This window comes from Protopterus annectens, chromosome 1.part1 (assembly GCF_019279795.1).
Source record: "Protopterus annectens isolate FY-2018-M chromosome 1.part1, PAN1.0, whole genome shotgun sequence".
NCBI classification, from domain to species: Eukaryota; Metazoa; Chordata; order Ceratodontiformes; family Protopteridae; genus Protopterus; species Protopterus annectens.
In genome coordinates, this window is record NC_056726.1 from 913,174,302 (window position 1) to 913,197,586 (window position 23,285).

Genomic DNA, 23,285 nt, shown 5'->3' on the forward strand with positions numbered 1-23,285 from the left:
ATATATGTTAATTAATCTTGCCAGAAGCTTGGAAGGTTGTTGTGCCCAATGTGAATAGTTAGTTAGAAGCTTCATTTCGTGGAATGATAAGTTCTGAGACTGGAGTGTGTATAGTTCTTTTTGTTGGGCAAGGAGTTTTTTTTTTCCAATTCCGGTGAAAATTTATGTTGGAGCGATACTTCAGCTTTATGGATTTCATCTTTTATCGAGTTTTCTTTTTCTTTAGTAAGTTTTTTTATAGTAGGAGGCTTTTTGGATCAGTAATCCTCTAATTTTGGCCTCATACACCACCCATATAATGTCAATTTTGATGTCAGAAAGGGACACATTTGAATCTAATTCCTCTAATTCTTTGTTAATATTATTTATCACTTCTTCTTTGTCTAAGAGGTTCGGGTTTAATGTCCAAGTGAAGGATTTTTCATTATTTAATGGGTTTGTTAATGGGGTTATATTTATAGTTATCTTAGAGATATCCAAGTGGAATCTTGGACAAGATGAGTATACAGTTTTATCATTGATTAAGGAGTTAGAAATTAAGAAAAAATCGATCCTAGACCAGATCTTATAACATGGAGAGTAGTATGTGTATGTGCACATATTGGTGGAAGGGGCTTTTGTATAGTAAGGATCACACAGGCAATAGTCTAGCCTCAAATCTTCTAGTGCTCTCAATGCTCTCTTATTATGGAATTTGTTTTTGCTAGTTCTGTCTATTGCAGGGTCCTTGACCATATTCCAGTCACCTCCTATTACATATTCATGATTCGGAAATTTTGATAGCAGGTTGTATATTTGTATAATAAATTTGTGTTGATTGGAACAGGGCCCATATATATTCAGGAAAATTGTAGCTCTATTTGATATAGAGTTGATGGTTTTAAAGTAGCACTACCTACCCTATTTGTTCGTACCTAAATCTATTACCTTTTCTTTAAAATATTTTTTAATCAGAATAGCTACTCCTTTTGAGTTAGTCTCCCTCCATGAGGCAATAATTGAAGATATCCATATTTTTATCTCTGTCTTTATTCCAATCCACATCTAGCAAGTGTGTTTCTTGTAAAAAGGTAATGTCTGAGTTGGACTGGTAAATTAAATGTAATAATAATTTTCTTTTATTTTTATCCTGTAGGCCTCTGATATTCCAAGAGCTTATTTCACACATTTACATATAGTGAGTATAAGTTCTAAAAAAATAAATGTAATACTTGGTTGACTCTCTCTCCAATATGAATGTGCATATATATATATATATACAAGTCGTAGATTAGGATTATTGAATCTATTGCGGCCCTAGAGTCCCTCGTTACCCCTACTGTGCCTAACCACATACCTACTACATCCGAGAGACTATTCAAAAAAAAAAACAAACAGTATTCTAAGTACTAGAGCAGGAGCATATCGGTTTGTATAAAATAGTAGCAACTGTAAGAAAAAACATATACATAATATATATAATAAACTCAGCAATACAAGATGTGAAAAACCACTCCAAAAACCACTCTGAATGTCCTTGCCCCATTTATCAGGGTAATTAATTTTTCCTGATTCTGGTATGGTAGGACCAGATTTTACATATCTTGAAAAATAAGGAGAGTTATTAAACAACATGTACCTTTATCTTATATCTATTGATAATTAGAAGTATTAATGTCAGATACCATATGGATTACAACCTTAGTAATAAGGGCATCAATTATTTCATTAAGTGACACTTAATGACATTGCAACATAACTAACTAGACTAGGCTATACCATGCCTCACTTCTAAACTCTATTGTATATTCGTTTTGCATAAACAGAAGCTGTATTCCAGTGAACATGCATCACCAGCATCAGAAAGTTATGTTGGGCATATATACATTATCTATTATATCCCTAATAGTACTAATGACAGATAGCATATGGATTATGATCTTAGTAATAAGGTAAGCATTAGTTTCAATAGGCACCCCTAGTGACATTATAGCACAACTAACTAGTCTAAGGTATATCATATCTCCTTTCTAACCCATGGTGTATATTCCTTTAGCAAAAACCGAAGCTGTATTCTAGAGAACATGCATTACTATAATCAGAAAGTTACTTTGGGCTTATACAGATTATTTATTATGTGACCAATTTCAATTACTGTATAAAAAGAGAAAGATAGGGAAAAAATAATATATATATATATATATATATATATATATATATATATATACACATACACATATACATACATACACACACACACACGTACATCTTAACTCTGTCTGATATATGGTATGTATTGTACAGTAATGGTCATGTTCTCTTTTGATTAATTGTCCTTACATATATTGGTGTGGGAAAATACACAACCTGCTGATTACATTCATTATGCAATCAGACATTCAGAGCCTGATAGCATTTGTTCCCACTTGTTACATTACAATCAACATTCTTCTGTAAGATGTTTATTTCTATCAATATTAAAATGCTTTTTAACACTTTACAGAAGTAACAGTAACTCAAAGTTATAAGTTTTACCTTTTTGATATCGTAATCGGGGAGAGAGAGAGAGAGAGAGAGAAAAGCTGTGTTAGTTTGTTGGCAGCTACAATAAATCACCCCACCCTCTTTTATTTTTGATTTCCATCCTGTTTCTCTTTATTTTCTTCAGAAATAAGCAGAAAATAGTCCATTTTATTTTCTCCCAGTGTATAGCTCTGAGGTTGCAAGTGACAAGAATTCAGCTTGAGAGGTGTGTTACAGTTAAATTTTTCCCCTGTTTAGCCATAGATTTGAGGTAGGACCAAAAAGTTCAAAGTTGCTGTTTACATGGACATCTTGATTAGATGTTACAATCCTTTCTTTGGAATGTTGCAACAATGGTTATGGCTTGCTTTAGGCCTTCAAGTTGCTTCCAGCCTGTTTGAGATGGGTACCACAACTTCAGTGAGCTTTTTAGGAAATGGGTGAAGTGAAAATAACTCAAGGTTAGTTATTGCTCCTTTAGAATAGCAGAGAGTATATCAGAAATGTAAAAGTTATTTTTCTTTTTTCCTTTTTTTCTCTCTCTACCTCCCCTCCCTTGCTACTTCTTTTCCCTCTCCCTCCTCCTTCTCATTTTAGAAGTTCAAGGCTTGGAAGTTCACCAAAAGCTTTAGGAAATGCACTTTTAGCCTCTGTTGGCGTATTAGCAGTATATTTTTGCTCTTTATAAATGAAAGATAGTGCATTGGGATATCTCATCTGGAATTGTATTTTTTTTTGTGATTAGATAAGAGCAAAAGGGTATAAGTGCTTGTCTTGCTTGCTTCATCTGCATAGGGAAATCTTGGGCAAAAGTGAGTCTGTTTCCTTTCCAGTCCAGGAAGCCTTTTTGTTTTGCTGCTTTTAATATTTCCTGCACATGCTGATAGTTTAGTATTTTGGCATATATTTGTCTAGGATTATCAGGGTTTTGTGACCTTCGAAGAGCTCTGTGAGATCTTTCAATTACAGTGCCTTTACTTGTAGGATTATTGTCTAGTAGGGATGAAAATCTTTCCATTAAGGTTTTTGGTAGTTGCATTTGGTCTTTTGATTCTGGAACTCCTCTTATGAAAATATTATTTCTTCCACTCCTTGCTTCTAGGTCAGTAAGTTTTTGTTGCTGGTCTTTTAAGGCAGTTTCTTTGTTATTTAGTTGTTTTTGTATTTCTTCTATTCTCATTTCATTAGCTGCTGTTTTTGCTTCAGCCTGATCTAACCCCTCTACTGTTTTTTCAGTTGAGATGCTAAAGTTAGACAGTTGATCAGAGAAACTTTGAATGGTACTTTGTATGGGTAGAAGTGCTGGGTAATTAGCATACAGGAGCTGTGTCCATGCAGGAATAGTGTTAGAGTGCTCTTGCACATCCCGGGAGCTCATTCCTGGATCGCTCGTCAGCCATATTGTGTGCAGCAGCTCTTGAACTATTCCTGCACACTGTGTAGAGCTTGCTGAATCTTTGCCTGCAAAGAAAAAAAAGTGTTATCTGAAATGATTTATTTTAGATGTCCTAGGAATGACAACATAGCAAAGTATGGCACAGTTAGTCCTAGCAATATTATACCTGTAAAAGCAGCTCATTATAGCCAAGACACTGTTAAACAAGTCATACACAAAAATTAACCTCTGAATATAACAAGGTTACTTCTTTAACTAGAACTATACAATCTGTTTATGTAATAGCAGTACCATGAAGCTAGTAGTAAAGGGAAAATAAGTATCAGGTCTAAGAGTAAATGAGCATAACAACATTAGTGAAGTTGCAATATGTTTGCAAGCACCAAACCACTAGTAAACAAAACATTGAAGTAATATATGTGTATGGTGGCAATAGGAAATACCCCTTACCACAAGTAGAGCATCAAACCGTTCTACATAAAATATTACAACCTACTCTCCTAAAGCCTAACTTAACATTATATTATATTTTGCAAGTCATTCCTCATTTCAAACTGCTATAGAAAGAATGTGTGTGGGTGAGAAGGTGTTTAACTAGATGTGGTGTCAGAGATAGACGGACCAAGAAAAGAAAAAAGTGTGGAAACTAAAACTTCCACAAGAAATAAAATGTGGATCTGCATGGAAGGAATGGACAAGCCTGATATATACACTTACTAAAATGACTCTAGTAGCTAAAGTAATAAAACATGTTATTATAAACACTGACTGGGACTGACTCACAGTTAATAATATACGAAGAGAAGAAGGAATAGCAACTTAGACAGAGGAATATGAATCTCAGACTGAAGTAAAAGGAAAAACTGGAAGAGTGTTATACATTTCCCTCTGCTGTACCAGAGCAGAGAGCCTGACAATAACATAAGTAACCCTCTAAATGTAGACCATGTAGGATAACTACTGAACTGCACAAAGGAAAGCTATCAGTACCCATGGTAGAAAAATGCATTTTCATGAATTACCATTTCTAGGTGATGCATTAGATGATGGAGAAAAATATGTATGTGTCAGGGCAAAATGTTGTATATGAATTGTAGGGGAAGAGTCTATACCTTCAACTTCACATCATGTTACGAATGAAAGAAATGCTGGCTTCCAGATAAGCCATTTCAAATTGAATAAGGCCCAGTGGAAAGGCAATAGAGACAGAGAGACTACATCAAGCATAGACACAGAGACAAATTAAAAGAATACCCCAAATGCATACCTTTTACTTTCAGCTAAAAAAGTACTTGTTATACAACATACTCAAAGAATAAGACAGGATAGAAAGTGTGTTATCAGTGTCAAAGCGTTTTAGAACACTTATAATAAAAATATAAAATAGCCACTTTTTGGATAGTCTTTTAATGATAGGTAAGACAAAGCCTTAGGACTTTTGTTTAATATCAATGGTCCAGCATTATGAAGTAGCCAATTTTGTGCAGCTTGCCTAAAGCCAACTTCTAACCCTGAGTTAAAGACCTATAGCAGAATTCCCATTTGAGCAAATAGCAATGGACCTGACAAGTCCACTTGTGAAGCTGACCAAGTGTCACCAGTGTATTATGGTAATCAGTGATTATTCATCAAATTTTCCTGAAACAGTACCTTATGATCAATTAATTCTGAGTCTATAGTTACAATAAGAATTCCCCAAGAAATCCACATTGACCAAGGTACCCTATTCCTATCTAGGGTGATATTTTGCCATTTTTTTCAGATGAAATAACATTGGATATCTGTATACCATCATAAGACAGATGCAATAGCTGAATGCTTTATTTAACTTTAGAGAATGGGTGACCTGTACATCAGCAACTTGACTGGAGAATGAACGTTCTCCAGCAGGGTGTTAATCTACAGGTAATACCCACAGAAAAATAATTCCACCACTTCATGGCAACATATTAAGTTGCTTGGAGTTCATACTGAAAGAAAAATAATGGCTGCCATTATCTTTGCTTACTAAGCAGCACTTTTGCTGTTTAGTGAGAGTAAAATTCAAAAAAAGAAAATTAAAAAAATATAGTGTCTGTGTGTGCGCTCTGATAAAATTGCAAAGTCACTTAAATAACAGGATTTGTATTAGCATGCATTTCTGAAGGAAATAAAGTTTGAAACCCAAATGTATGTCATTATTTAATGACTTCAATCCCCAATTATTGGCAATATCCGCAGATTTTAGGTGTAAGGGATCAAAATGAAGTAAATATCTTGGTATTTGTTTTTACATGTATTGGATGTGAAATACTTCCTCTAACACCATTACATATACTACAGCAAGTTTAAAACATTAGGAGAAGCAACTATTTTGCCTCAAAAAAAAAAAACTATATATATATATATATATATATATATATATATGTGTGTGTGTGTGTGTGTGTGTGTATAATATTTTAATAAAAATTAAGTAAGTTAAACACAACAATTTTATAGACAGCCCATTTTCTAAGAACAATAATGGTCTCCAGGGCATGTGGCACTGTGTAAATAATGCCTCTGCCTGTTGGACATCATTGCTTGCATAAAACCTTTGTTACCTACTGCTACAGAACAGGATGGGAAACATGAGGCCATGTATTACCTTGTATTCTCTCTGCTATAATAGAAGTACTACAACGTTCCATTGGATTCATCCCATTTGATTTGTTATATGTAAGACACCCCCAAGACTTGCTACACATAACAAAGGAAACATGGCAAGAGGAACACATTGCTTTTAAAAGTGTAGTAGAGCGTTTCACAAACCTACATGAAAGGTAAAGAACTATAGTGCCTTAAGTTAGGGCCATATAGAAAGGGCAAAAAAAGCACAGCACAGAGTTTATAATAAAATGCTCACCTGTGGGGACTGAAAGCAAGAGGCAAAGTACCTGCATTTCTGTCCACAACCAAGATCAAGTGCTTTGCAAAGTAGCAATGACCTTTTAAGTAACAGAAAAAAAATAAGTAAGGTTAGTTACAGAATTGAACTATGTAAAAAAAGAAAACCAGAGCAGCTAAACTAAATAAATGTAATGAAACTTTTGAAAGCTCCCATGTTTTATGTACTGAATGTATTTTCAGAAAAAGTTAATGTTCCAACAGTATGTCTTGATATCAAAATATGTTAAGGAAGTCACGTTGAGTAATATGGACATATTTTCAGAGCTGCGTGTCTTAACCGATTTAATCCAGCACAATGCTAAAACTGTATTAGCTGAAAAAAAATCAGTCAGAAACCATGTGGGATACAAAAGTTTCAACACCAAGAAGCTAAAGAAGAGGTACATAACATGATTAATCATGGGGTCATAGAAGATTCCTAGTGAGTAGAATAGCCCCATTGTGCTGGTCCCCATGCCTGATGGGCCAATAATATTTTGCAATGACTTTATAAAACTAAATATAATGTCCAAGTTTGATTCACATCATGGACAAACTACCTGAAAAGTTTAAGTTTGGCAAGACAAGGTTTCTGTCCACTTTTGACCTAACTAAAGCTATCAGTAGAATCTACTAGTTCCAGTTGCTAAGGAAATTATGGTATTTTCCACATCTAATGGCCTTTGTCAGTACAGACTCATGCCATTTAGAATCCATAGAGCACAACATTTCAGATGCTGTGGAAGACTGGCCCACACCGAGTATTTTATTTATTTATTTATTTTATTCTACATTTCTTTACCAAGAAAGTCCAATTGGGATAAGACCGCGGAGGCCTGGGGAGAAAAGCTCCATATATATATATATATATATATATATATATATATATATATATATATATATAAAGATTAAACAAAACTTATACAGGAAATTATACAAAAAATATACAAGACATACAGCACACCAGAAATTACATTCTATGCTATTATAGCTGACATTTGTATTACACAATCATCTGATATAATATCTTATTGCAGTGTAGACATTGTAGTTTCTCATTGTAAGATGATGAAGGGTTTATAGGGGAAAATTGGACAGAAAAGGATGAAGTTAGAGATTATCTAGACATGAGATAGAGCACAGATTATGAGGTGGTCAGGGAAGAAGAAAAGGTGTGACCAGAGCTATTAAAACAAGTTAGCCAGGAGTAGTACAGGAACAAATCAGGTGTCATTAAGATCATTTTTTAAGAATCTTTTTAAATTGAACATTTATATTTATTTATTTATACTTTGAAAATTTATACCTTGCCATTACCTACCTCTAGACTAACTATAAATCTTTTTTCAAGGAGGACTAGACCAGGCAAGCCTTAGTTGAATTTATAAATACCCATCCAGTTATATAGTTCTTGTTTGAAGGAACATAATGTATCACACTGCTTAATTTGCAGTGGGAGTCTACAGCAGAGATGGGGAATGCTATGAAGAGACAGGTTAAGGCAATTGAGGTTTGACTAATTACTTTTGCAAGATTATTCCAAGCTTTGCCACTATTGCTTGTTTGCTTTTCCCTCTGACATGCTCAAGGGTAAGGCCCCACTGAATGTCAAATAAACAGATACAATGGGTCTACATTACATGATCGAAATCTTAGGTTATCTAATACCTAAAGGTCGATCACTAAATGTTGAACTCTGAAAATCACGAATGTCGATCAACTTTTAGGTATTCGATAACCTAAGGTTTTGATCATGTAATATAGACCCGAAACAACAGAACAGATATTTTGGCAGCTAAAGGGCATGTTGTGCTCTGACCAAATATTGCTGTCTCCTGATTTTTCTAAACAGTTATAATATTTGTGGATGCAACTGTGGTAAGTGTAATGGCATTCTTGTCACAGACAATCGAGGGACATGAATATTCGATGGTATATGAGTTGCAATCTTAGAAAAATGGAAAAGTAGTACTCAGCAATAACAAGGAAGTTCTTGGCAATTATGTGGGCTCTAACTACATTTAATTACAAAAACTGCAATCTCTTAGGAAGATAATTTCTACTGGTCACTCATCATGCTCTTCTGCAGTATCTATACAGACAGAAAGACTGCAATCCACAACAGTCTAGGTTGGCATTTTCCCTTCCACACTTTAAGTTCAAGAGTCTCCATCAACCATGTCACAGCCACATGGCGGTAAATGGGCTGTACAAGGCTTTATCCCAGCTAGAAGCAATGGTTCGACCAGGGGCAGCAGTTATATAACATGCTTCCTGCACCTGAAAAATAAAGTGAGATTTCAGGGACTGCATATAATACCGCTAGAGTGATATTTTTGAGAGAGGATCTGTAAAAGGGGATTTAAAGTATTTCCTATTAGTAAAGGGCAAGTTCAAAGAGAGGCAGGTCTCCTTTGTATGTAAATGAAAAAAAAAACTGCTCCAGGTAGTATACCATAGGTACTATGAGTAAAGAGCTGGCTTGCTGGCCGAAAGGGATAGAAGGTTCTTGAGAGAGTTATCCATATATATGGTGTTGTTCTACAAGGTGTCATATTCATTTGGATGCTAAAGCATTCTGGTGGAAAAATCTAAAGGAATGCTTCTACCACTGCAATGAATTGTGCTGTTTTTTTGAAATGCAAAACTGTGATGTTATCTTGTGAAGGTAATGATCATAATGATTGGCTGAAGTGCTTGTATGTATGGTTTGTTTTCTGGAACTAAACTGTGTAGTCAGACTGCACTCTGAATTGTTGGTAGAAACCGGAGTATGGTCTAAAACTAATAGTGAATGTGAAACTATGCTTTTCTTTTGGTTTCACCTGACCCCAAGTAACAATTTAGCATCACTGAGGTATCTTCTGAATGCAAATGTCAGCCAGGAAGTGCATTAATAAATAGAGTGAAATCATATTGTCTTGTGACAAGTAATTGAATGGCACATATACTAGATAAGCAGTAACCTCATCAGTGTGAATTAACATGGAAGACAACATTACCACACTGTCATTTGCAAGCATCCTACAGACTGATGGGTTAAGCAATGATAAGCAATGACTCACCTCCCAGGAGATGTGCTGGATATATTGCTATTAGATTTGGTTTTCAAGGAAGATGTTTGTGATTGGGAGCAGGGTCTCTGATATGATTTTTAAAGGCATGGCTTATCAGTAGTAGTTACTGAATGAGAAGTTGCTGCATTAGGGATGTGAAGGAATGCTGTTTTTACCCTGCACTGCTTTTCAGGTAGTTACATAATCCTGTCTTAAATGAAGTGAAGCTGTCTACACCAAGGGAGGCTCAAGGAAAATATTGTGTGTGTACAATCATTAAGCTATATCTACATTTATTCATGTTGGAAATAGCAGCCCTGCTTGCCTTAATGCTATGAGTTTACTCACTATTGAAAGATTGATTTGTTGGTTTAAAGGGAAACATATTCTGAAATAAGAGAGAAGAACAGGAAATCTACACGCTGCTTGTCATATAACCAATCTGCTTTTTAGAATTAGACAGTAGCGTTTTCTCCTTGGCATTAGTATAATAATTCTGCAGAATTTACTATTGCTGATGTGCACTGTATATGGTAGGGGAGGTATATGCTACCTCAGTCTGACCACTCTTGAGTAGGATGACCAAGCTAGTTGCCTGACATGCCTGCTTCCTACTGAATCTGGACTTTTTTAGTATGTAGTTAACAGTCACTCTTTTTAATCTTCAGAATGTCAAATAAGTATTTTTTAGGAAAACAGGACATTGAGTAGAATGACAAGTGACTTAAATGTGCAAGTCATCAAAGTTATGTAATACTTTGTTGTTACAGAGACTTTCTTCATTCTGTTTGTAGTACTAAAACACATGCACTTAGTTTTGTGTCTTTTAAGTACTCCAAAACAATGAAAGAATAAATGTGTTACTGAGTGTGCCAAATTCTATCCGCGGTGGTGGTGCTGTGGTAGCGTTGTCGCCTCACAGTAAGACGCTGTCCGGTTCAACTCTCAGCTAGAGCGTCTTCTGCGTGGAGACATGTGTGAATGGGCATACCTTCATTGAAGGTTGTGCATCAGGGCTGGCAACTCGGCACATAAAAATCAACTGCCAATCATTAGCAGACTGGAGTTCTGCTGTGGTGACCCCTAATCGGGAAAAGACACAACAACACCAATGACTGAGTGTGCCAAATTCTACAAATCAATAATGTTATGCTAGGTACCCAAATTATCAACACAGATTAGCTTTTCTAATGCTGGGTTTAATATTTGGAAGCATGTTGCTAAATATGGATACCAAGGCCTAGAATGCAGCTGTAAGTTACACCAACATGTAATATATGTGGCTTTGACGGTGCATCACCAAAATAGTTATGTAACAGCTGTCATGAAGGTAGTCACTGAGTTTATTGTAATTTCTTTCAAGCCAGGATACTAGTTTATGTACTTATTTATTTTGAAAAGTGGGGTGTTTACTCCAGCTGGACCTATTTACAGTAGAGGTACAGACACAAAAGACAGTAGTAAAAGCAGTAGCAGGAAAAAAAACACAGAAAGAAAAATTACATAAGAGGTTTAAATGTCAGCAGATTCGTGCTCAAGCTTCAAACTTGTGAAAGCATGTGAGCTGATGCAATTTGGCAAAGAGTTGTTTATTTATTTATTTATTTGACATTTGTTAACCGGGTTAGTCTCCTTTTTCAGCAGAGGTCTGAGGAGAAAAGCTCCAAAACAGAAAGGAAACAAACCCTGACAAATACAACAGTAGTGTGCATACGTTCAGTAACAATAAAGAATTTCTAAGGTATGTCATTACTGAAATAGACTTTTAGACAAAACTTAAATAGTTTCATATATACAATGAGTATGGTTGCAGTTAATTCGCAAATAACAACTAGTTGGCATTAGGAATGTAATTAGTGTAAGGCACCTTACAGTTCTTTTTTGATATTTAGGAAGATTGTCTGCAAGAATATAGATAAGGAATAGGGATATGGTCACCAAAGACATAGTATTAACATAAACAGAGGACAGAGAGAAAATGGGGGAAAAAAAAGGTCAGGCTGGAGTGAGACAGAGGCAAGTCCATGTTTTGATGATGTAATCTTAGACTATATAGAAGATTCTGTGTATGTTTATTGGGCTTATAGGCTTCTAGGAGATGTTGGTCTGAACTGCGGAGACAAGTTTGGGAGTGTATAAAGAGATTAAAGTAGAGAGGCTAGGGCAGCGAGAGGGATTTGCAAGAACAGAGTGAGTGAGGTGGAATTGTGGAAGTAGGAGTTGGTTTTGGCTTCTGGCCATTGAAGATTTTGTAGGGCAGTGCAGTGGTGGAAGCATTAAGGAAGATTTTCAGCAAATTTAGCTATTTTATTGAAGGTAGATTCAAGTTTGGCCAAAAGGTTGGTTTGTAGGTTAGTGAGAATAGGTGTAGCATAGAAGAGAGTAGGCAATAGAAAAGCTTGCACTAGAGATCGCTTTGTGCCCTTAGTCAGGTATTTTTTTGTTCCTATATAGTAGGTCTAGTTTTTGGTGTGCTTTTTTTAATGAATTGTAGAATGTGGATGTCAGACTTAAGTTTGGTCATAAATAACAACACCAAGGAGCGTAGTATGAGTTTCAACTGAGATAGCAGTATTGCTGAGAAATGTGACTGAGAAGGTGGTTTTGCAGTGTTGTAGGTTTTTAGGGAGGAAGAGAGGTAGTTTTTTTTTTTTTTGGGGGGGGGTTACAGTAAGTAGGAATTCATTGCTAGTTAGCCATTTTTCAACAGACAGAAGTGAGTCTTGGGTAAGGGATAGAAGGTGGGTGAGATTATTGGAACAGGATATGATAGTGGAGTCATCAGCGTACTGGATAAGGGAGGAGTGGGGGCAGGCAGAGTGAAGATTATTTGTAAAAATAAAGATGAGAGGCCCTGCTATTGAACCTTGGAATACATCCCATATGAACAGGAAGGAAGGGTGATGAGGCCAATAGCCACCTGACAGACTGGAGTCTATCAGAGAGGTAGCTAGTGAACCATAGTATAATGGATTGTGAGAGATTAAGGTCTTTAAGTTTAGATATAAGCAGATTGTGGGATACAGTGTCAAAAGCTTTGGATAAATGAAGGAGGAGACTAGAGACTAATTTGTTTTCATCATGAGCTTTGGCAATGATCTGAGTGAAAGTTATGAGAATGGTGGCTGTGCTGTGATGGGGACAGATATCATGTTGTGTTGGTGTTAGGAGATTTTTCTGAATAAGGTGCTCAAGGATTTGTTTGTCAATACATTTTTCCATAATTTTTGGAGAAGGGAGATAGGATAGCAATGGGGCTATAGTTGGAGGGGTCAGTAGAGTTCCCTCCTTTATGGAGAGGAATGACATAGAATTTTTTCGATAGTTTGGGCTCGGTGTTTTCAAGAGTAGATTGCTTGATAAGTATTGAACTGGGGTAGGCAATGGCACTGGAGGAAATTTTGAAAAATCGTGGGAGGAAGTTGTCAGCAGAATGGGTGCATGGTTTAAGTTTAGAGAGGAGAAATCTGATGTATGCAGTGGGGGCCAGTTTAGGGAGAGGGTGGAGGTAGGTGAAGTAGGGAGGGTATCACTAAAAGACGGGTTTGTAGACTTATTTTTGGTAAGATTTTTAATAGAGTTGATGAAAAAGTATTTAGAAGAGTAGCAGTATCAAGATTGGAGCTATCTGGACAGCCTGAACAGGGACTAGGTGTGGAAGGCTTGCCTGGATAAATAATCTTGTTAATATTATTCCAAAATTGTTTGGGGTTAGAGTGAGGATTATTTAGTGGTTTCTTATAGTATTGTTTTTTTGTCATTGTCAATGTGTTTTTGGTATGGTTCCTGAGTTCTCTATAATTTTGTAGAGAGGTTGGGAGATTAGTTTTTTCCATATCCTCCAGGCCCTATCTCTCTATAGCATAGGGTTATAGGTGGGTTGTGTTAGCCAAGATGAAAAGTTTGATTTTAGTCTAATTTTTCTGGTGGGGGCCATAGAGTTTAGGGTATTAAGGGATATTTCATTGAATTTGGAGATGGTCTCATCTAAAGAAAAGTTAGATAAGAAGGACCAGTTAAAACAGGAAAGTATATGATTGAAGGTAACAGGGTTGAAGTTGGAGAGTTTACGACAGTTTTTAAAATGGTGGAGTCTATGGAGTTGAGGAGAGTGTCAGTGTACACGGGTGGGAAGATGGTCACTGAGAGAATCAGGAAAACTACATGGATTGTGATAGAGGTTTGGGTTGGAAGTTAGAACCTATTCAAGGATTGTGCTATTGTTTATTTGTTTATTATACTGAGTGGGAGTAGAGATACGTTGAGAGAAACCATAATGGTTAATGCAGGTATAGGGAGAAATGGACTTAATAGTGGACCAGCTGATGTTTACATCACCCAAGATAATGGTTTCATAGGTGATGTTATCAGAGAGCCAGGGCAGAACTTGTTCTAGGACAGGAATGTTGTTACTGGGGGGATGTAGATTGCAGCAATAGCAAGTTTGTTTTGTGATCATTAAATTTACAATTAACTATAAGGAACTCAGCAGGGTGAAAGTTAGGAGGGGGTATGGGAAGAGGGTAGCATGCGAGTTGTTCTGAGTAGAGAATGGCTACATCTTCTCCTTTTTTAGAGTGATGGTTGAGTCGGAAAATATTATAGCCTGCGGGAAGAAATTCTGAGTCAGAGATATGAGGTTATAGCCATGTTTCAGAGAGAGTTAGAATATGTGAGTTATACTGAATGATCATATGCTTTGTATATTAAGATAGATTATAGCAAGACTTTTGGAAGAAGGGAGGTTAGCTGAGTCAGAGGAAGTAGCAGGGTGAGGAATGATAGATACAGTGGGAGAAGATAGATGTTAGAGCTGTCAGTAGAAGTATGTGTGGAAGTAGTGGTGGGATGCCCAGGATTGGGGTGAATGTCACCAAAACATAGTAGGTTAACTAGGAAATTTAACTTAGAGTTTGCTAGGGGGAAATATGAAAAGTACTTAGGTCTGATTTTATGGGTATCGATAGGAAAGATTTTAATTTTGTGGAAAAGTGTTGTGCAGTTAGAGAAAAGTGAGGGAGCAATGGAGTAGTTGATAATGGTTTGTACATCACTGTAGAGACAGGGGAGGGTAGGTGATAGCACTGTTGTGGTCAAACGACCATAATAAGAAGTAGAAAGTGTTAGAATACTTAAGCAGGAGAAGAGAAAAAAGAGTAACAGCATGTTTGAGAGGGATTGAAATGTAGAAATAGGGTAAGATAGGGGGTGCTATAGATATGAACAAGTGTGAATGGGAGAGGTTGGGGTGGAGTTTGAATGTGAGATTGGGGAGTGGTTAATTAGGTTAAAATATAAAGGAAATTAATGTGGGGGTATGTGGGAATGGGGTAGGGTAGGGGGACCAGAGTGAGCCTGAGCGAAGCGAGGGAGAACAGAGCAGGTAGAACGTATGGAGGCCAAAAATGTTATCAGTTACCCAATCAGCAAGGTATATACACAGTATATTGTAACTACAGGCTTTTGTATTGCCTTATATTCAACTATTGTTGTTAGAGTTTATTAATAAATAGCCCAATGCACAAAATAGCTAGGTTTAATACAGTTAACTTAATAGTGTGGAGTGAGTAAGATTTAGGGAAATGGTCGCATTTATAAGGAAGGCAATATTACACCAGACTTGGAAGCATAAATGCTGAATTGTAGTAAAAGACTATGGGAGGAAACAAGGGGAGCTAAACGGAAGAAACAAATCAGCTGTCGACCCTGGCTGTATACTCTACAAATTCAGTGAATCTTTACAATTGAGAGAAAACCTATAATTAGTTGAACTTACATTAAGTAGCTTTGAAGGTTCTGGTTTTATATGCAATCCTGCTGTTGGTCTGCTTTTAAGCTTCCCACCACAAATTGAATATTGGGGATCTACCACAGTTCAAGGAGAGTGATTAAGGGTTTGCTATAAGAGAAACTAGAGAAAATGCAAGTTAGGATTTTTAAAAATAAGTTGAAGGATATTTAGAATAATTAATATTTGAAAGCTTCACACAGTTCAGCAAGGAGGAAGCAATGTAGTATAAATGCATTCAGCACTCTGGTAACATTAAATGCAGTTCAGGATATATAGTATATAGCCATATGGAAAGTAGCTCATTTCTAATGCTCTTAGGCTAACTTCAGGAATGTAAGCTTATGCAACAATCATTAACGAGCCTATACAGCAAATAGTGGTTCAGGTATGTTTACAGACTACTTAGAGGATAATGTAACCATTATACACAAAAGCACCCATATAATAGCTACTGCTTCACAAATATATTACGAGTAGCTGTTATGTAAGCTCTGCATAAAATTACACTAGCTCAGGAATGCTACAACTACTGCACATGTTCGTTATGTATAAGGCATTAAAGACATCATATAGTTACCTTTCTGTAGTGTAGTCTTGATAATCTCTCATTTTATACAGCCATATCTAGTGCCAGTTCTCAGAGCCACAACTTCTAATTAACAAAAATATCAGACAGGAGTAAAAATGATAACTGTTAAAAATAACCTGACTAGGTTGCAATATTATAATGCACAGTTCTGTTTAGAAAAAACAGTCAGGTTACAATCATTTAGATATAATCTCAGTTAGATATCACTTGCTGTTTTTGTATATGGTGCTGGTGTAACTGTTATATCAGTAAGAGTAGACAGGAGTATAAGGACATGAGGTGTATGGCAAAGAGAGAGGTGGTGAAGACTAAGGATAAGGCATATGTGGAGAGTTGTATGAAAGGTTGGACACTAAGGAGGGAGAAAAGGGCCTGCACTGACTGGCTAAACAGATGGACTGAGCTGGGAAAGATGTACCTCAGGTTAGGGTGATAAAGGATAATGAGGGAAACGTACTCACAAGTGAGGAGAGTGTGTTGAGCAGATGGAAAGAGTACTTTGAAGAGCTGATGAATGAAGACAATGAGGCAGAGCGAAGGTTGGATGATGTGGGGATAGTGAATCAGGAAGTGCAGCAGATTAGCAAGGAGGATGTAAGGACAGCTATGAAGAGGATGAAGAATGGGAAGGCTGTTGGTCCAGATGAAATACCTGTGGAAGCATGGAGCTTTTTAGGAGAGATGGCACTGGAGTTTTTAACCAGATTGTTTAATGAAATCTTGGAAAGTAAGAGGATGTCTGAGGAGTGCAGAATTGTTTTGGTGCATATTTTTACGAATAGGGTGATGTGCAGCACTGTAGTAACTACAGAGGGATAAAACTGATCAGTCACAGCTTGACGTTATGGGAAAGATTAATGGAAGCTAGGTTAAGAAGGGAGGTGATGATTAGTGAGCAGCAGTATGGTTTCATGCTGGCAAAGGGCACTACAGATGCGATGTTTGCTCTGAGGGTGTGGATGGAGAAGTATAGAGAAGGACAAAAGGAGTTTCATTGTGTCTATGTGGACTTAGAGAAAGCACATGAGAGGGTGCCTTGAGAGGAGTTGTAGTATTGTATGAGGAAGTCCTGAGTGGCTGGGACATATGTAAGAGTGGTACAGGATAGGGTAGTGTGACAGTCTTGAGGTCTGTGGTAGGAGTGATGGATGCATTCAAGGTGGAGGTGGGATTACATCAAGGATCAGATTTGAGCCCTTTCTTATTTGCAATGGTGATGGATGGGCTGACAAACAAGATCAGACTGGAGTCTCCATGGACTATGATGTTTGTGGATGACATGGTGATCTGTAATGAGAGCAGGGAGCAGGTTGAGGAGACTCTGGAAAGGTGGAGATATGCTCTAGAAAGGAAAGGAATGAAGGTCAGCAGAACTAAGACAGAATATATGTGTGTGAGTGAGAGGGATGATAGAGGAATGGTGAGGATGCAGGGAGTAGAGGTGGCGAAGGTGGATGAGTTTAAATACTTGAGATCAACAGTTCAGAGTAATGGTGAGTGTGGAAGAGAGGTGAAGAAGAGAGTACAGGCAGGATGGAGAGGGTGGAGAAGAATGTCAGGAGTGATTTGTGACAGACGAGTACCAGTAAGAGTGAAAGGGAAGGTCTACAAGAGGGTAGTGAGACCAGCTATGTTATATAGGTTGGAGATGGTGGCATTGATGAAAAGGCAGGATTCAGAGCTGGAGGTGGCAGAATTAAAGATTTTAAGATTTGCATTAGGTATATCGAGGATGGGCAGGATTAGGATTCAGTACATTAGAGGGTCAGCTCAGGTTGGATAGTTTGGAGACAAAGCCAGAGAGGCGAGATTGCACTGGTTTGGACATGTGCTGAAGAGGGATGCTGGGTATATTGGGAAATGGAGAGGAAAAGAGGAAGGCATAATATAAGGTTTATGGATGTGGTGAGAGAGGACATGCAGGTGGATGGTGTGACAGAGCAAGATGCAGAGGACAGGAAGAAATGGAAACAGATGATCCGCTGTGGCGACCCCTAATGGGAACAGCCAAAAGACTATATCACTAACAAATTAGGAAATTTTAAGCCATGTTTATATATTCTATACTGATGTAAGAAGACATCAGATAACAATTTAGGAAAGAATAATAAAATAGCATATGAAGATTTCACTACCTAAGCCTAGCCAAAATACTAGTTATGAGATTTATAATGCCAAGCATAGTCAACACTAATCAACATATAAAAAGAGAAAGTAATAAAAGTGAAGTACATGTGAAAAAATATGTAGGCTGAAATAGAAAACAGGAGAGCTTATTACCTACTGAACAAATGTAGGCCTTTAGAAAATGACTATTGATACAGATGATTAAATCAGGAAAATAGAAGACAGAAAAATGTACTGACAGGAAAGGAACTTCTGCTATAAATATGGAATAGAAAGGTAATGTTCATAGATTCATAGATTAGTACTAAGCTAACTGCCCTTGCAAGCCATTTTAAGCCTAGCCAATTATCCCTTGTGAGACTCAAAGTGTGCACCTTGTGTTTGTAAGACAAACACCTTAACCATTAGGCCACCCTCCCAACCCAAGGGTTGCTCAAGGGTGACCAATGAAGGGATGTAGGCACCAAATACAATGTTGATATAAAGACAAAAGTTAATGGGAGAGGAGTATGGGTATTGTTTAGGCACCATGAGAAAATGGTACATGTCAGTTATGATGGAAAATAGACATGGATGCTAGTCTGGTCTTATTGTAGTACAAGTAATGAAACATCCAGTTAGCCAATGCAGAGAGAAAAAGAGTGAAACAATACTAATTTTATGAACTTTAATCGTAGTTTGAATTAGGAATGGGGTCCATTCCCATCATGGTACTAGAAACCCAAAAGACTTGGAGAAATTAAAAAGAGAGAAAAAAATACAGTAGAAAGTTGTTAATCCATATGACATACATGATTATGTGATGTAACAGTTTCATGGCCATTGGTCAGGAATATGGATAGGAAACATTTTCTTCTTGTAAAGAAACCTGATCTGTTCAGGAAACTTATATGATAGCTTGGAGACACTGTTAGAAAAAGCACCAGCAAATCTACTGAAGCTCCAGATGGTCAAACAAAAACTGCTAACTGAATAATCTTAGGTTGCTAGGTAGATAAACCATATTATTGGCTTGCTATGTAGCAGTACAAATGCAGGTGTGTTATAATTTAAGAATACGCATTAGCTGATTTTTAACTTACTGTCTAGTTCCAGCCAAGCCAAATGCATGTGTAAGATAAGGTTATGAACATTCCAGGAAATGCTTATTTTGTATAAATATAGCTGCTTAATGATATACAGCTTTGAGTATGGCAGTTTGCCACTTATGGTCATTTAAATACTGAACGAGCAGTTGTTAACTGCGGTAGAGCATTAACTCTTTTTTCTTGATATCAAGAGCCATTAGATATTTTCTTTGCATCAGGACAGTATGAGCTGACTGGACTTTTTATGTTATTATGGCTAAGCAAAGCTTATTTTAAATCATTAACTAAGAAAACTACTAGTATCTTAGCTTACATGATCATCTATATTACTTCATTGCTAAAGGAAAGAATACTGAGTGTACCTATATTTGTCAACTTATTTTTTATTTTATTTTTATTATATTTTGCAGGCTAAAGAACATACATGTAAAAATTAGTATGAATTAAGGATAAGAGACGATGTTGTTAACCAGCTTTCTAGACCTGAAGGTTCCTATCGCATTGCTTTAATATCCTCACTACACAGAGTCCCAGATCTTTGAATCAGTCATTACAGTCAATATATCCAGATGTTCTTGCATCAGCAGACCCACAAAGCTTTGAACATACATGTGCAGGACTGGATAGGACTGAAATATCCTGATATGGTCAAGTTGTGAATGTGTGAGTATTTTTGATGGACAGGAATGACAGTTACAATCCTTCAGGTAGAGAGTATGATACTTTTCTCATGAGACAAGTTGATAATATGTCTCACAGGTGAGTGAATATATAATAATCACAGACATTCAAGACCTATTTTTTGGGATTGTTTTGTTAGAACTGCAGTAGTGATGAATTTTATTGATTTAGTTATTTATTTATTTAAGTTTGCTGCCCGGGGAAGTCCACTGGGCCAAGAAGAGACCATTTTCAGTGGAGGCCCAGGGAGAACAGCTCCATAATAATTGCAAGTTACATTTCACGTGTTACAAAAGGACATAGTTCTTACAGCTAATTAAACATTTACAGGTAAGCTCCATGATATTTGCAATTGGCTTGTCACAATGTTACAAAAATGAAAAGACATAATTCAAAACAGAAATTTCAACATTTACATAAAGTGAATATTTTTGTTATAAACTCAATTGTATGTTTAACATTTCAAAATATATAGCTACTAGCCATTAGTAGGTTAGGAAAATATTATGCATGGAGGGGGTAATAGTATATTTGAGACTGGAGAGTATAGTACAAAAGATATTAGAGAAAAAATTAGTTTTTGGTAGGGGAGGGATTGTTTTGGGTGGGATGAAGTAATAGTAGGGGTAGTTGGATGAGTCAGTGCAAGGTGGAATGAGGAGGGAGGGGTTTAAGTTGGAGTGTGGCAAGGGCATTCCCATTTGGAAGAAATCTGAGAGAGTAGCTGAGATTTGAAATTTGTATGGTTAGGTAGGTTGCATAGGTGTGTGGGGAGAGAGTTCCACTGTTTAGCTAAGGAGTGAGACAGGAGTAGATGGCCAGGAGTTCGTGCAGGTTTGTAGACCTGAAGGAGATTTTGGTTTTTGGATCTGAGTGAGTGGTTGGGAATGTAAGGTTTTAAGGAAGTAGCAAGAGCTGGGCAGTTGGCAGGTTTAAAGATGAGCTTGTGGGCAATGGTGAATTGTAGGTAACTGAGGTAGTTGGGTAGTTCAAGCAAGTTGAGGGTGGGGAGGGAGTGGTGGGATGCATTTTTTGAATTAGTTGCAAATTTGGAGATCTTGTGGTAGCAGGATTCAAGTTTGGACCAAAGGCCAAGATGGAGATTGATGAAAAGAGGGGCACCATACATAAGGGAGGGGAGTAGGAAGGTGGATGCAAAAGTTTGATGGGTAGAGGGATCTTAGGAAGGGATTGTGCCTGTAGAGGACAACTAACTTTTGGTGGGTTTTCTTGATTGTGGAGTGGACGTTGGTGTCAAATTTTAGTTCTTCATCAATAATGATGCCAAGAAGCTTGGTGCTGGGAATGATTTCAAGGGGGGTGTTGTTTTGGCTCTGTATGGTGAATGTGGATTTGTCAATGGAGTTTTTGGTAGTGGAAAAACATTAGTTTGTTTTTATTTGCATTTAGTGCCAGGTGATTAGACTGCATCCAGGATTCTGTTTCGGAGAAGGATAGTTGGGTTTTTGCTAGGAGCTCAGAGGGGGAGAAGGCCGAACAGATGATTGTTGAGTCATCTGCATATTGGATGATAGATGAGTCTGGGATGGATTGCTGAAAGTTGTTAATGAATAGGTTGAAGAGAAGAGGGCCAAGAACAGAACCTTGTGGGACAACTGAGGGTGTGGAAAGGAAGGGAGAAGTTGAAGTTTTCTATTGGACAGCTTGTTGATGGTAGGACTAGTAGCTGGAAAACCAGGCGATGGTGGTGGGAGAGAGGTATAGGGTGGAGAGTTGGGATATAAGTATGGTGTATGAGATGGTGTCAAAGGCCTTTGCCAGATCTAGCAATAGTGTAGATATGAACTTGCCTGAGTCACGTTCAAGGTTTATGGTTTCAAGAAAGGAAAGAAGGGCAGTCATGGTGCTGTGGCCAGGGTGGAAACCATGTTGGGTAGGGGAGAGGAGATTGTTTAGTGTGAGGTGTGCCATGAGTTGTGCTTGTGTTGTTTTCTATAGTATTTTAGAAAGAATGGAAAGGATGGCAGTAGGTCTGAAGTTGGTGGTATCAGTATTTTTGCCACCTTTGTGGAGGGGGATGATGTAAGCATGGCGCCAGAGAGAAGGGATGTATGATTCTTGTATGGATCTATTTATAAGAATAGAGATGGGATAGGCAATGCTGTGTGCAGATTGTTTGAGGAAGGTGGGTGGAAGGTTATCCGGTGCATTGCAACAGGGTTTGAGTTTGAGGAGAAGTCTTTTTATAGTGTTTGTGGGGCTGGGCTTGAGGCAGAAGGATGTGGAGAAAGGGTGATGACTGGGGTGGTGGTTGGGCAGGAGGTGGTGGTGGTGCAGGAGGAGGGTGGGAAGGAGACTGATAGTTTAGTTATGCAGTCTGTGAAGAATGAGTTGAACTGGCTGGCTGTTTCAAGGTTGGAGAGGTTGGGGTCTGGGCAAGGATTTTCTTTGTTGCCAGGATACAGCATGAATGAGATGGAGTCACAGAATTTTTTAGGATTTGTTGAGTGCAATAACTGGAATTTGGAGTAGTGGGCTTTGCAGTCTTTAATTATTACTTTTTTGTGGAGTTTCATAGTTGCTTATACTCTAGGAGGGTGTTAGGGTTTTTATGTTTGATATTGTTTCCATTTTTGGAAAATGAAAACAGAGCTGAAAGTTTTTTTAAATTATTAAAGTGAAATGGTAGTATCTTTGCATATCCAGATGGAAAGTGGGTGGGAGATGAGAAATAGGTAAGTCAGGGATATATGCAATGATGGTTGCATTTCTTCACAACAAGTAGTATTGCAAGCTTTATGTTTTGTCTCTGCCTTTCACGCTATTCTGGTCACCTTCTGATTGAGATCTGTGGAATTGATATGTTAACAAACTCAGCACTTTTGAAATATTTAAATTAGAGTTTTCAAACTGCATTTTGCAAGTGTCTTTGAAGATAGGAATCCTGTTATGAGACCATGTGAAATAAAAAGCTTATAGAGACCTCAAGACATCTCTCATATTCTTGGTAGCTGTTTAATTTAGGGAGGTGACAATCTGGGAGCAACCATGTTGAAATTGTGTTATCCCTATTTATGAGATTCAAAAGACAGAAGACCAGTACACTGGGACTGAAAAAGGGGTCATCCATTTATAGATTATATCTTCAAGAGGTTGCTCTTACTTCTTGTAAATAGAAGAAGCATGG